The sequence below is a fragment of the Asparagus officinalis genome, chromosome 4 (assembly GCF_001876935.1).
Source record: "Asparagus officinalis chromosome 4, Aspof.V1, whole genome shotgun sequence".
NCBI lineage: Eukaryota > Viridiplantae > Streptophyta > Magnoliopsida > Asparagales > Asparagaceae > Asparagus > Asparagus officinalis.
Window position 1 is genome coordinate 94,362,650 of NC_033797.1, and position 14,173 is coordinate 94,376,822.

Consider the following 14,173-nt stretch of genomic DNA (forward strand, 5'->3'; position numbering starts at 1 on the left):
ACGGGAGATCCAACTGTAACGGCTCCGAAGACTTAGTCGGCCACATGGGCTGATCTTTAGGACATGTTATGATGTGTGCTGATTTGGAAGAGGCAGTTACGCCCGTCTACCCGTGATCTTAGCATGTCAGTTATGTGCTTACACCCTATAAATAGCCATGGATGGCTAAAGAGGAAATGGTGGGGACTTTTGGACTTCGGAGAGACTAGATTGAGAGAGAGTTCTTGGAGCCTTGATCTTTCGCTACTGCGTAAAAGGAGATCATCGACCGACCATCATAAGATTTTGTGATCTTGTTCTGATCATCAATGGGAAGTAATCTCGACGTGAGCATCGAGAGGAACTTCCTTTCGCCACCAAGAGCCCATTTTTAAATAAAAGAGAAGCTGAATCAATCTTCTCTTCATTTGTAATCAAGAGTGAGTGATTGTAAGGGATTCATACTAAGCGATTGAACCCATTTCTTAAAACAATAAATTCAATCATAAATTTTTAACCCTAATTCTTCTAAAAATCTATCCCTACTTTTTGGTTGTAACCCTTAGCAACTAATTGTGCTTTAAATTTATCAATAGATCCATTAACACAATATTTCTTTTTAAGCACCCATTTGTATCCTAAGGCTTTTCTATTTTTTGAAAGATCACATAATTTCCATATGTTATTCTTTTCTATAGAGTTAAATTTTTCTCTCGTGGCTTCTAGCCATAAAACTAATTCATGCGATTTCATCGCATCATAGAAGATTAAGGGATCTTATTCTTCTATATTTATATCTAGTGAGAAAAAGGATGACTCACATGAATATAAGTAGTAATCATCCATCTATGAATATTATGTTCTTAGCCTTTTGTTGCCTACAAGCGATTGATGAGGTATATCATTTTTATAGGTATTTTATCATTTTCAAGGTTAGATTCATTCATAATATCTGGATCATTAGTGGGAACAACATTATAATAATCATCTATTACAGTTAGAGGTTCTGTTTCCTCTTGAACTTGTTCCTCTTCCTTTAGATTCTATAGAAATATAGCATCCTTGTTTTCACTGACCCCTTTTTCTTTATTATAGAACTTATAACCTTTTAACTTTTTTGAATAACCTATGAATCTACGCTTCCTTAAAATCCAACCTCTTCCTAAGTTGGAATGGAATGAGAACATGGGTTATAGTTCCCAACTTTCTGAGATGACTTTGATTAGGATTCCTTCTAGTTCATAACTCATAAGGTGTACATACAACTGATTTGGTAAGAATTCTATTCAAAATGTACTTTGTAGTTAACAATGCTTCTCCCCCAAAAATTTTTAGAGAGACTAGAAGGAGACAACATGCATTAAACTATATTCCACAATGTTTTATTTTTTTTAGCAATACCACTATGTTGTGGTGTATATGACATTTTTGTATATCTTTTAAAACTTTACTAATTACAATAACTCTCAAATTCTTTAGAGTTATATTCCTCACATATATCAGTTCTCAAAATTATGATTTCCATTCCTAGTTTTTGTCTTATACCTCTTAAAACATTCAAAGGCTTCCAATTTTCTAAAGATAACATAGACGTGTGCAAACTTGGAATAATCATTTATAAAAGTAATAAAGAATATTTTATTACTATTAGTTTTGACACTTAGGGGACCACAAATATCCAATTGTATCAACTCTAAAAGTTTATTGGCTCTTTATTTGCCAATAAAAGTTTTCCTATCCATTTTACCAGTTAGATAATATTCATATGGTGGCAATTGAATATTAGATAGTGTACTAGTAAGTTCATTCTAATAATTTCTTTTATTTTTAAAATACTAGTATGTCCTAGTCTAGAATGTCACAACTCAGACTCAAAAATATAGCAAGATAAGTAGTTCAAATTAGAAATTTAATTATCAAAATTATTATAAACTATTGGAAGAATGCATAATTCATGCTCGGGTGCATATTTTTCCTTAGCATACACTTTATTGTTTTTTCTTATAAAAATTTTGTTATTGTAGAGCCTAACTTCCATTCTTTTCATCATCAAGGCAACAACAAAGATCAGATTACATTGAATTCTTAGCATGTAGAACAAATCTTTGAGGATGAGAACACTATCCCCAAGGTCCAATCTCTACAAGCCAATACTTTCTGCATTGAGATATGTATTGTTCCCCATATACATTCTCTATTCTCCTTTCTTCGGCTCGATGAACTCCAATCTCTACAAGCCAATACCAGAGTCGATCCACTAGCCATTGATATCTGTCATCACGGCAATGCATTCTGTCACACTGATAAATTCTCTTTTTCTGGTACTTCCTTATTCCAAATGCTTATAGCCTCCCTTATTGTTGATAAATCACATTTTAGTACATTTTTATACCTTCATTATCTATTTTATTTAAACAAAAATATCACTAATAACATGTTTTATCTTAATTTATAGGTTAATAAAGAATTAATGAATAAAAGCCCAAAAAATTAAATTCTTTGATTTTTAACAATTTATTAAAGCCTAAATATGAAGACAAAAGAATGCTCAAGGTTCCATAAAGAAATCGGGTCAAGAAATTAATAAAATTATAAAATCTATTGCAAACTATTTCAAGTTCTTTTAATATTATAATTAACTCTGATTACAATGGAAAGAATAAAAATAAAATGAAGGAATTTTTTATTTTTTCAGGGGGTTCTTTTCTGTGTGCTAATGTAGTGTCGATCATGTACTCCATCGGTGCACCGATTAAGACTTAGGGTCTTTTGCTGTGAGTGCAAACTTAATGGTTTGGCAAATAGCTTAGTCTTGTCTTGATACTTTCACTTGATTAAATTGCCAATGCGATGATAAAAATCTCTCTCTGACTGAGAGTTGATCTCTAGGATTCGATTTGATCTCTTAGATAGATAGACCTTCTTATATTTTCCTAATTCTCGGACCCTCCTTGAATAAATGATGCCTCCTCCTTTTATAGACTAAAAGCGAGAGTTAATGGCCTCTTAATTGTGGATTAAGTGGCCACTAAAGTAGAAGATAATGGGGAGTAGTTATTTCCCAAAAATAGCTCACAAAACAGCTATCTGACATGCTTCATGGGCTTGATGAAGTTCGCTGAAGATGTGGGTGGATGTCACTAAATTCATGAGCGAGGGTCGGTGTGGATGTGGGCGAGTCTTCTTCGAAAGTGGATGACTTGGTCTACTTGAGTTGACGTGGGTGGAGTTCATTAGTTGGCGAACTCCAACCATGATTTTAAATTTAACACATAATTTGACTTTAGGTTTGACCATCTAATGGCACCTTTTGGCTCGGCCTGTGGCATGTTTTGGAAGTTGACTCGCTTTTGAATTTGGTCGAGTCGAGTCGATATGGGCTGTTTAGCGAGGTTCACTTCAATTATAGGTGACGTTATCTATGGCTTGTTGTGATCTTGACTTTGGGCCCATTTGAAGTGTTTAGCCCATGCGCATCCACTTCTTAGATCCAAGCTAATCATTGATCTAAGTAAAAAAACATTTCGATCGTCTACACAAACCAATCGGTCGGCCAACCTAATAGAGGTGTAGTGTTAACATAACAGTTTGATCAAGCTAACACTGTATAGAGGTGTAATGCTAACATGATAGTATAAGGATATTTAACAGAGGTGTAGTGTTAACCTGTCAAAACGAATGACCGATAGAGATGTAATGCTAACCGCTTAATCTGAAAGAGTCCGAAGAATAACTACCATTTGAAAGTGTAATGTTAACTTAATAGTAGAAAATCGATGAAAGAGTAATTTTAACTGATCAATTTTTGTTAGAAAGAATTGACAAAGGTGTAGTGTTAACCAGTCAAATTTGCTAAGATAGGTCGATAGAGATGTAATATTAAATGGTCAACAAAATAGTCTGGCAAAAGCGTAATGTTAACCAGTCAGATCATGAGAAGCCGTTAAGTGTTATAATGTTAACATGATAGTTTGATCGAATTAACACTGTTCAGAGGTGTAATGTTAACATGACTGTGATAATGTATTTAGTGTCAAGCAGAGGTATGATGTTAACTTGATGACTTGTTGGGGATTTTGATTGGACTTTGGATCAAGAAGATCGACAACTCTGGTCAAAGGTAGAAACTTATACGTAACCAGAATTTCCTTTTGTGGGGAGATGATATTAGCTAGAATTACGAGTAGTATTTCTTCAGAAACCTCCAGTTTATTAGCACCATGAGCCTATTGCAATTTTGGTCAATTAAGCGATATACTCCATTTGATTAGTCTGTCTCTACTACAAACGGACCTTCCTATTTGGGTTGGAATTTTCCTTTAGTCTTATGTGTTATGCCCATGGGTCAATGAAAGGCTAAGACCAAGTTGCTTTCCTTGAAGGATCGGTCTCTGACTCTCCTGTTGATGGCTCTTGAAATTCGTGACTGGTAGATCTTAATTCTTTGTTGAGCTTGAAGTCTCAGCTCATCTAGAACTTCTAGTTCTTGGTGGCACTTTTGATGATGTTCTTCAGTTGTCATCTTCTCGGTGATAGCGATTCTGAGTGATGGTACCTGAATTTCTTGTGGGATCACGGATTCACATCTGTAGACAAAGGAAAATGGCATCGAGCTAGTAGGGGTGCAGATTGTTATTCGATAAGCCTATAAATACTCACCAAGTTTCTCATCCTAATCTTGTTTGTTGGAGGAGACAAACTTATTTAGAAGTTTGATTATGGTTTTGTTGAAAGCTTCAGCTAGACCATTAGCAGCTAGGTTGTACGGCGTGGAAGCCACATCTTGGATTCTGAACTTGTTGCTGAATTTGAAGAACGATCAATTGGTGAATTGAGAACAACTACTGTTAATGATTCATTTAGGAATGCCAAATCGATAGATCATGTGATATCTAAAGAATTTGATCACTTGAGATGCCTTGATTTCTTTGATAGGAACGATTTCGCCCTATTTGGAGAAGTAATCTATAATGGCTAAGATTAATTGATGGCCTTTGGCGGATAGTGGGCTAATTGGCCTGATGGTGTCCATGCCTCATACTTCGAATGTAACTCTTCTAGAGGTTGATGTAGGAAATCAGTGTGAATTTGACACGCATGACGTTGTTTAGCATATGCTACCATATTCGTTATTATTGTCGGCCAGTAGTAACCCAGATGATGAAGTCGGTCCTAAAGTTTAGGACCTAGTTAATGAGTACAACATGCTTTGTCGTGGGCTTGCTTTAATGCTTCTCAAGCATCACTTGGTGATAAACATCGTAGCAACACACTATCAAAAGGCCACCGGTATAACATTTGAGTAGCAGAATCATAGAAGAAGTGTGAAGCTCTTCTTTAAATAGAGACTGATTGCTTCAGACTATCCGGTAGTATCCCGTGTAAGACATAGTTGATGATTGGGAACTTCCAATCGTTATCTTCGAAATGAGTTAGCATGACATGCAATTCGTTAGCTTTGAGAATTTTCTCTGGAGAGCATAGTTAATGGTTGGCCACTGTGATGCGCTTAGTAGATTTGGGAGCCAAGGTAAGTATGGTTGCAAAGGATGCCAAAACATCCACATGGGTGTTCTTGAGGCGGATTACATAGTTGATGTAGAAACCTTCAAAGGACTGAGAAAGCTTTGTCGTTGCTTTGTGCTAAGGTATGAGGTCATCATAGCATATCTCATATTCTCCTTTAATCTGATTCACGATCAGCTTGGAATCATCATGGGCCTCAAGGTATTTGACACCCATATCTTGAGCAAGATGCAGGACAATTACAAGGGAATTATATTCAGCTTCATTCTTGGAACATGGCTCGGTCAATGAGTAGCCTCAAGGGAGGACATGTCCATGGGGATCGATCAGCACTACCCCCACTCATGTGACAATTAGTCCCTTGTGGTTGCATCGTGATGCACCATTGAAGTACAATTGCTATATCTGATGGTCTGAAGTAGTATTCAACCAAAAGACTTCATCCGGAATGTCTTCGTAGAGTTTAGAAAACTTGGGGATGGGATGTTCCACCAAAAAGTCGGCTATCGCTTTACCTTTGACTGCTTTCTTGGGTACGAATGTCATGATGTGCTATGAGAGAAATATTGCCCCTTTTACTAACCTAGAACTCAGTGACCTGGGTTTCGTCATGAGTATTCGTAGAGGATTAATTCTTAAACTGACGTGGATGGATTGGCAAGTGAGGTAGTATCGTATCTTCTGAATTATGAAGACTAATGCTAAATATTCCATTTTGACTGGATTGTAGTGATGCTCGGCACCAATAATAGTCTGACTAAGGTAATAAATGGCTTGCACGTGTCGATTATCAATTCTTCTGAGTAAGGAGTGCTCTAAGAGAATGGTCTATTATCCTAACATAGATTAGGAATGGTTTACTCAATACAAGTACAGCTAGAACCGATGTCTTTGTGAGATATCCCTTGATCTCATTGAAAACCTGTTGGCAAAATTTATCCCAAATAAACGAAATATATTTCTTCATGAGTCTTTAAAATTGTTTACATTTCCTAGACAAGTTGGTGATAAACCTATGAATATAATCTAATCGTTCTTGTAGACCTCTGAGTTCTTTGAGATTCCTCAAAGGTGGTATCTCTTGGATGGCTTTCACTTCCCAAACATTTATTCCTTTGGATATTACAACAAATTTTAGTAAATGATGATACCCCCAGGAAGGATTTGGCTCGATTCATCTTAAGCTTGTCTCTTCGCAATATTTCGAACATTGTTCTCAAATCACCGACATGGTCTTCTTTATGATGACATTTGATTGCAAGGTCATCGACATAGCACTCTACTATTTTGTGCAAATGTTCATGAAAGATCATGTGCATAGCACGCTGATAAGTTACTCCAGTGTATTTCAGACCAAAGGGCATTACTGTATAACAAAATAGCTCTAAAAGTGTTCTGAAGGCTTGCTGCTACGTCTGGATACATTTTGATTTGATTGTATCTAGAGAACCCATCCATGAATAACATCCTCTCAAACCCGCACATACTGTCAACCATGAAATTCGTAATAGGGAGAGGAAATTCATCTTTTGGGTAAGTGAGATTGAGATCCTCAAAAATCGATAGAGATTCAAATCTTACCAGTATTTTTCATCACTGTCACGAGGTTGGCTAACCAATCTAGATGTTGTTCTTTATGAATGAATATGTTCTCAATGAGTTTGCGAATTTTCTTTCAATTTGCTCCATAAACTCAAGATGGAAGCATTGTTACTATTGCTCGTCTGGCTTAATGCTAGGGTTGATTTAGGAGAATGTACATCCACGTTGGGATCTAGACCCAGCATGTCTTCATAGCTCTAGGAGAAGACATCAACGTACTCTTGAAGGAGAACTATAAGTTTTTTCTTTTTAGCGGATGATAAATTTTCACCAATGAAGATGGTTTGGGGTTGATTTTGTCTCCTATATTGATTTGAACCACTTTATCTTCAGTGGGTGGTTCGCCAACCTCAAAACGTGATTCACATTTCTTCTAAAGTTGCTTTGCCCATGAATCATCTTCAAGATCTTCGAACACTTCAGATTCATTAGGGTTTATAGTTAGGTAATATAGGACCACCTTGGTTATGAATTCACTATGCATGACTCCAAGGCTGATGTAGGAATCTCAATTAAACGTGTCCGAAGAACTGTTTAGAAAGTCATCAAATGGTAGTCCTATTTGTGGTTCGGCTTCGGGAGAAACACAACGGAGTCCTTGTTTGGTTCGATTGTAATGATTAGAAAGTTCACCTTCCGGTGTAAAGGGGATCAAAAGGACTCTTAGTCCTCTGTTGAAATTCAACCCTTATTTTGCAGTTAGGCTATATTCCTTTTTTACTATAATATGCTGAGACTGCTGGCTATATCGGAAGAATTTTGCTACTCTTTTAGCTTGTTCATCAGAGTGTGATAAGTGAGGTTATGTCTCAACTTTTCCGAGATGATTGGATTCAGAATGTTCCCTTTGGGTAAGACCATGAAAGTGACATCCTCTGAGTTGTCTAGTTGCTTGTGAGCAAAGAGCTATTTGCTTATCGGTACTTGCAATGCCAGTTCTAAAGCTAGCCTAGCCATCAGAGTTTTGACTGTTGACTTTTAAACTTAGAGTTTAAAGAGTGGTCATAAGTAAACTCTTCTTTGTTAAAGACCTAATCGCCCTGATCTTCGACGAACTGATTGATACAGAGATTTTCTAGGTAAACATGAGTGGATATATCTCCCATATTAAATTATCACGGATCTAGCTCGACACCTGCTTCATTACTACTATTCCCTTTATAGGGAAGGACAATCTCGATGGTATGATTATCATCATACAAGAGGGAGTTGGTGAAGCAATTCTCCACCCCTCTGAAAGGATGCTTTTCAACTTCAGCTCTTTGTTGAACCCCCTGCCTATTAATATATTTGAAATACTGATGAAGTGTTTATGACGCCCATGGTTTCACACATGGCTGTAGTCCAATGTTAACCCAAAGAAGTCAAACCTGCTATGCATCTAACACTGTGCATAAAACATGTTTCACTATCACCATTGATATCACCCTAGCAAATGCCAAATATAAATAAGTGTGGGTACAAGCAGATATAACAAAGATGAGATTACAAGGAATAAAATGTAGACAAAAGATATCCAATTGTATCTATAAATATGTCCCAACAGAAGAATGGAAAGTACATCTAATAAACTAAAATAAAAATAATGAGTCCCTAAAACATAAGAGTCAACTGAACAGTACAACGACACTCAGCCTCCAAAATGAAATACATTTCTAAAAGACTAAAACCATAAATAGTCTACTATGAAACATCAACTAGCTACCTATAAATAACGGTAAACTATACTGAGTCTCTGTCAACCTGCGGCTCTCCGAACTCTTGACCCGCTACTTGAAAAAGGAGAAAACAACGAGCGAGCGTCAGAGTGCTAGCAAGAATATCTCCCTCCGCCCCCAGGGGAAGGGGGGTAATGCCTATAAAATACTACACATAACATGCATGCATATATATATATATATATATATTAAGATTTAGGAACCCACAACACGAGGTAAGTACGTCGAGGAAATAATCCAAACAAGAAAACCCTCATATATATATCATATATCTCAAACTGTAAGTCGCTAAATCTTAACACCAAACCCTATAAACAAGAAGTTATGAAATACACCACAAACACCTTATCCAGGACATGTCATTGTTCGCCTCGGAAATTTGATTTATTTGGGAACTTGTTATAATCGTTTACCGACTTACAAGTTCAAAAGAGTGAACCTTTTTATAAGACTTCTCTACACAAAAGAATTTAAATAGAGAATTTCCTAGAAACACACACAGAGGATATTTATCACCCGCTGCTTGCGTGGGTCTTTGGTTATGCCAGAGTTTATTCGTGAACTGCCACAGATCAGATCCGGTTGATTTTGTTGTCTCACAAAGGAAATAAGAAATTAAAGTGAATAACTCAGCAAGGTAAGGCAAACACTCCTCTTGATATCATAACAACTGTGCGATCTTAAGGAAACTACAGAAGAACATTGAAGGGGTGCAGATCTCCCAAACTCTTCCTCTTTTTGTTGAAGAACTCGCCAAGAATTTGCTTCCTCCTCTCTAAAATTTATGCTCCTTGCTCTCCAAAACATCAGGGCTTCGTCGTTGCTCCGAAATTCCCAATCCCTATGAATAAAGGCACTAGGGCTGTATTTATAAGCTTCAGAAGCTCTGTTTTTGGATAAGAATGAATAATTTGACCTTATCTTCAATTATAACCACTTAACCACGTTTAAAGATAGTCTCAAATCAATTAGGGAGGTTCTGGGATGAAATCTTATAGAAAAATGGACGAAAACAACTTCACTGGGTGAAAGACACCGCTAGTGCCTCACCCCAACAACAAGACATGATTGGTGTCTCGCCCATTAGGTGACACACCACTAGTGTCTCTCCTATTTGGGTGAGACGCTGTTGGTGTATTTTCGCTGTTTTACCTCTAACTCTCCCGTCTGATCTCAGAATGAGGTGATCCAAAATGCATTAGAAAGCTAGAGAAGGGATCTACAACTACCCATAGATGAAATACACATGGAGTGAGTGAGGCATGAGTGGTGCTTTGTTCTTTGTGGGTAAAATATAACTCACGGTCGAGTCGTTTCTTTATTATTTTGCATCCCGTTGACTCGTATGCTTTGCCAACTCACTTCATGAGCTTGTTAGCTTCGTTTTGGTATCAGATAATCCTTCTTAACTTGGATAAAAACATTCATTATTTTTCTCTGTCTTGAGCTGCGTGCGGAAACCTATAGGTAATTTTTGACACCTACAGATAACCCCTCTAAAGTGTTCCGGTATCATTCTTTTATAGAGGAGCCTAGAATACTTTGGATATGATATGCCTAGCCTTCAATTCTTTGACTTCTTCAGTTTTTATTCTATTAAGTATTTTATCGAATAGCTAAAATTCTTCCGATACTATATTTATCGTCTGATTGTTGTCGAAGTCTTAAACTAAAACCAATGTATTGGTTCCTAATTATAGCTCGTGTCATTGAATCAATTATCTTCGTCGACAATTTGTATCTGAATCACGATTAAAATCCTAAAATTATCCTTTGACCGAGAATTGATCTGAGCCATGTTTCGACTAAAATTATCAATGCGTTAACTAGCGTGGACCTGCATTGCAACATGTTGACCGATGTTGACTTTTATCGTAACATGTTGACTTTTATCATAACGCATTGACCAGTATTGACTCATGGCTATACGTTGACCAGCGCCGACTTTCATCGTAACACGTTGACCGATATTGACTTATGGCTATGCATTGACTGACGTTGACTTTCATCGCAACATATTGATCGATATTGAATCATGGCTATGCGTTGATCGGTGTTGACTACAGTTTAAACTCATACATTAACTGGAGTTTTGGGAATCAGTTTAATCTCGTATACCCGTTAGAGGTTCAAGGAGATGCACTTTATACTCGTATACTCATCAGAGTGTGAAAATGGGCTTTAAGTAAAGCAAAACGGGTGAAAACAACTATCAAAAATGTCTGGGACCTCCCCTAGTGGGCGAGACACGAGTGGTGTGTCGCCCTAGGTGCGAGACAGGAGTGGTGTCTCGGCCTAGGTCCGAGACACCCCTTGTGTTTCGGCCTAGTTGTGAGACACCTCTTGTGTCTCGACCTAGGAGAGAGAAAAAGAGGGGGGAAGAGAAAAAATTGAAAGATGAGAGAGAGGGTGGCCGGCCTTTGTCCATAGGGTTTTAGGGGGTTTCTCTCTTCTTTTTCCCAAACTCCTCCAACTTCTTTCTTAACTCAAATTCTTCTAAACCCACTCTTTTAAGAACTATTAAGAGCTTTTCATAAAGGAATTTCAAGCCTTTAAGAACCTTTAAACCCATTCATCTTCATCTCCTCTTTCTCTTGGCCGAAAATCATCCCCAAGATCTATGTTTTTAATGGGTTCTTGAGTTCAAGATTTGGTCTCTCCTCTTTCTTGGATTCACGCTTCTTCTTGGGTTCAAGCTTCTTCTTGGGTAAGCTCCTCCCCACAACCTCTATTTTGTATGTTTAATTTGATTCAAGAGAGTTATTCAAACTCTTGATCTTGGTTTAGAAGGAAATATTAAAGCTTTGATATGGGTTTGCACTCAAGGCCAAATTTTGGGCATGAACTTGATGGGTTATGGCCAAAATTCTTTATTGGGTTTGAGTTGTTTTCATGGCTGAAAATTTGATTTTGAAAGTGAAGAGGGATGGCCAAAATTTCGGGGGCTTGGGTTGCATGCCCATGGCCGAATTTTTGAATGAGGAATGATGATGTATTTTGCTCATTTTTTGAGTTTCAGAAGGATGGGTATAATGGCCAAACTATGACATTGAGAGAGAGATAGTTTCCCTTTTTTAACCACGGCCGAAATTTTGATAAGCTCATGACTAGAATTGAGCTTTGAGCATGAAGGGTATTTTGGGTATTTCAGCCAAAAATTGATTGTGAGGGGTTTTCAATGTAAATCGAACACATCGTACGTATGTATGGATCCCGTAGGTTTAATTAGACTCTAACCGTAAAATCCCGTGTTATTCGTAGGATTTTGGTTAAAGTTCATAATTTTTCCTTTTTAATTTTGGGTTCTTGAATTTATAATTATACCTGACCTGCTGATTTTCATTGTAGATTAGCAATGTCCCCGAGACGACCATGCTTTCACAGAAGTTGATCGACCTCTCAGCATGTTGAGAGGGAGGCTCCCGCAGCTTCTTCATACGGGGGTGAGCTTTTATAGCTTTTGCAAATTTGATATTCTGCGTATTGCACCCTCATTTGTCTCCTTTGCGAGTCATTCAGGAAGAGTCGATGACCTCCTTCGTGGAGATTAATGCTTTGAAAGATATGTTTTACTTGGCCAACGCACATCTTAAGGCAAATGGGGCGATTTCATGCTGTATTGCACTCCGTAGGATGGAGAATATTATCACATTATTTGCGTGACAATGTATATTATCCCTCACATGCAAAATAGTTAAAATTGTCTCGCCAATTTATACGGTAGTGACTCTATCTCGTAGATTCATGAGATGAGTTCCACTCCTTGGAAATTTTTCTAACTGCATGTTATTCATTTCAGATGACTTTCCCTCGGGTGTATTCCCACCTTACGCATCGAGTAGTGGTAGCCGGGAGACCTTCACTCCTATTGTCGACACATTGCTCGTTGCCGCTACTCCTCAGTTTAATCCAGATGGGCCCAAAGAGATTCATCAGCTAATACGAGATGGGGATCATCGTACACTATGACGGTTGATTACCGACACCCCTACTTACTGAAGATCCCAGTTCTACTCAGGCTTTGAAGAGCTAGATTATTTGTTCGATGATCATGTGGAAGATCCGGATATGCTAAACTTCAAAAATGAGCATTGGTTGAATGACGATTGCAGAAGTTCACTATATATTCCTTCTATTCCTCACTAGTACTCATCTACACGCTTAGAGATGCAAGCCGTGAAGCAGGAGATGTCTTGGCATCTCACGGATGATCATGAGTGAGTCCATTGTTGATTCATTACCCCACAGAAGACCTAAGTTCGAATGGATATAATTACATTCATAGCCTTCGACCAGGAATCTTAGGACTTGATACAGTACCACCGGACGAACTGTCGATACCTGCCAATACATTGAGGAATCGACTTGCTAGACTTGGGAAGAAACTCCCTATGAAGGAATATAGGTGCTATGGTTGGGTTCACTCACCAGCAAAGAGATGGTGGACTCGCATGATGAGTTATGTTCTTGGGTGTTGGGGTAATAAGCTCAAGCATAGTGGATTATACGCATCAATACGAGCCACTATGTACTGATTGCCGATCAGCAAATACCACTTCTTAGCGTTGTTAGAGCTTTATAATCTACATACCAATAATTTCTTGACCCGTAATGGAGAGTTAGGGTTAGCTCTTCATGAGATGTAGAAAATTTCTAGACTTCCAATGGGTGATTATTCATATCAGGGGTATTTTCCTTCCAACCGGTAGTTGAGGCAGTTGAAAAAAGCTTCCTCTGATATGTACAACATGTTTTGGGATCTAACATGTCACTATCAGATAGCTATAGTCAGCATAAGCCTCAGGGTGAAGAAGAAAATATAGATAAGCCTAAAACAATTCGCTGATTATTTGTTTCAGCATTTGGAGAGTAATTTTAGTGAGGCGGTTTGTGAGTTAGTCCATCTGACTCCCTCAGAGATCAACAACCTAATTGAGAAGACATGTGCTTAATCATTTACTACTTCTGCTATTAAGAGTCAATTTCAAACATGGACAAAGTTCTGAACATTTTGTTGGTATGCGCAAAAGCGGATTCGGCCCATGACTCTTCTGGCAGGATATCTTGCTATTTGGTTTAAGAAGTGTGTCGTTCCTTATCAGTTTTTCGATGCTTTACCAAAAGAAGTTCTCTTCCCGGATCTCCATCTAGTTCACGGGAAGGATCTCTCCTTACTTCTAGCAATGGTCGCCGATATTCACTATGGGCTTAGATACCTAGTACATGGCTTTACACAAATGGGTCCCAATCCATTGACCGAGATCCCTTCCATTAAGGTCAAGCTCCCATATGCATATTTGATGACATAGCTCATCCTTCATCACCCCGATTTATTATCAGCGTCGAAC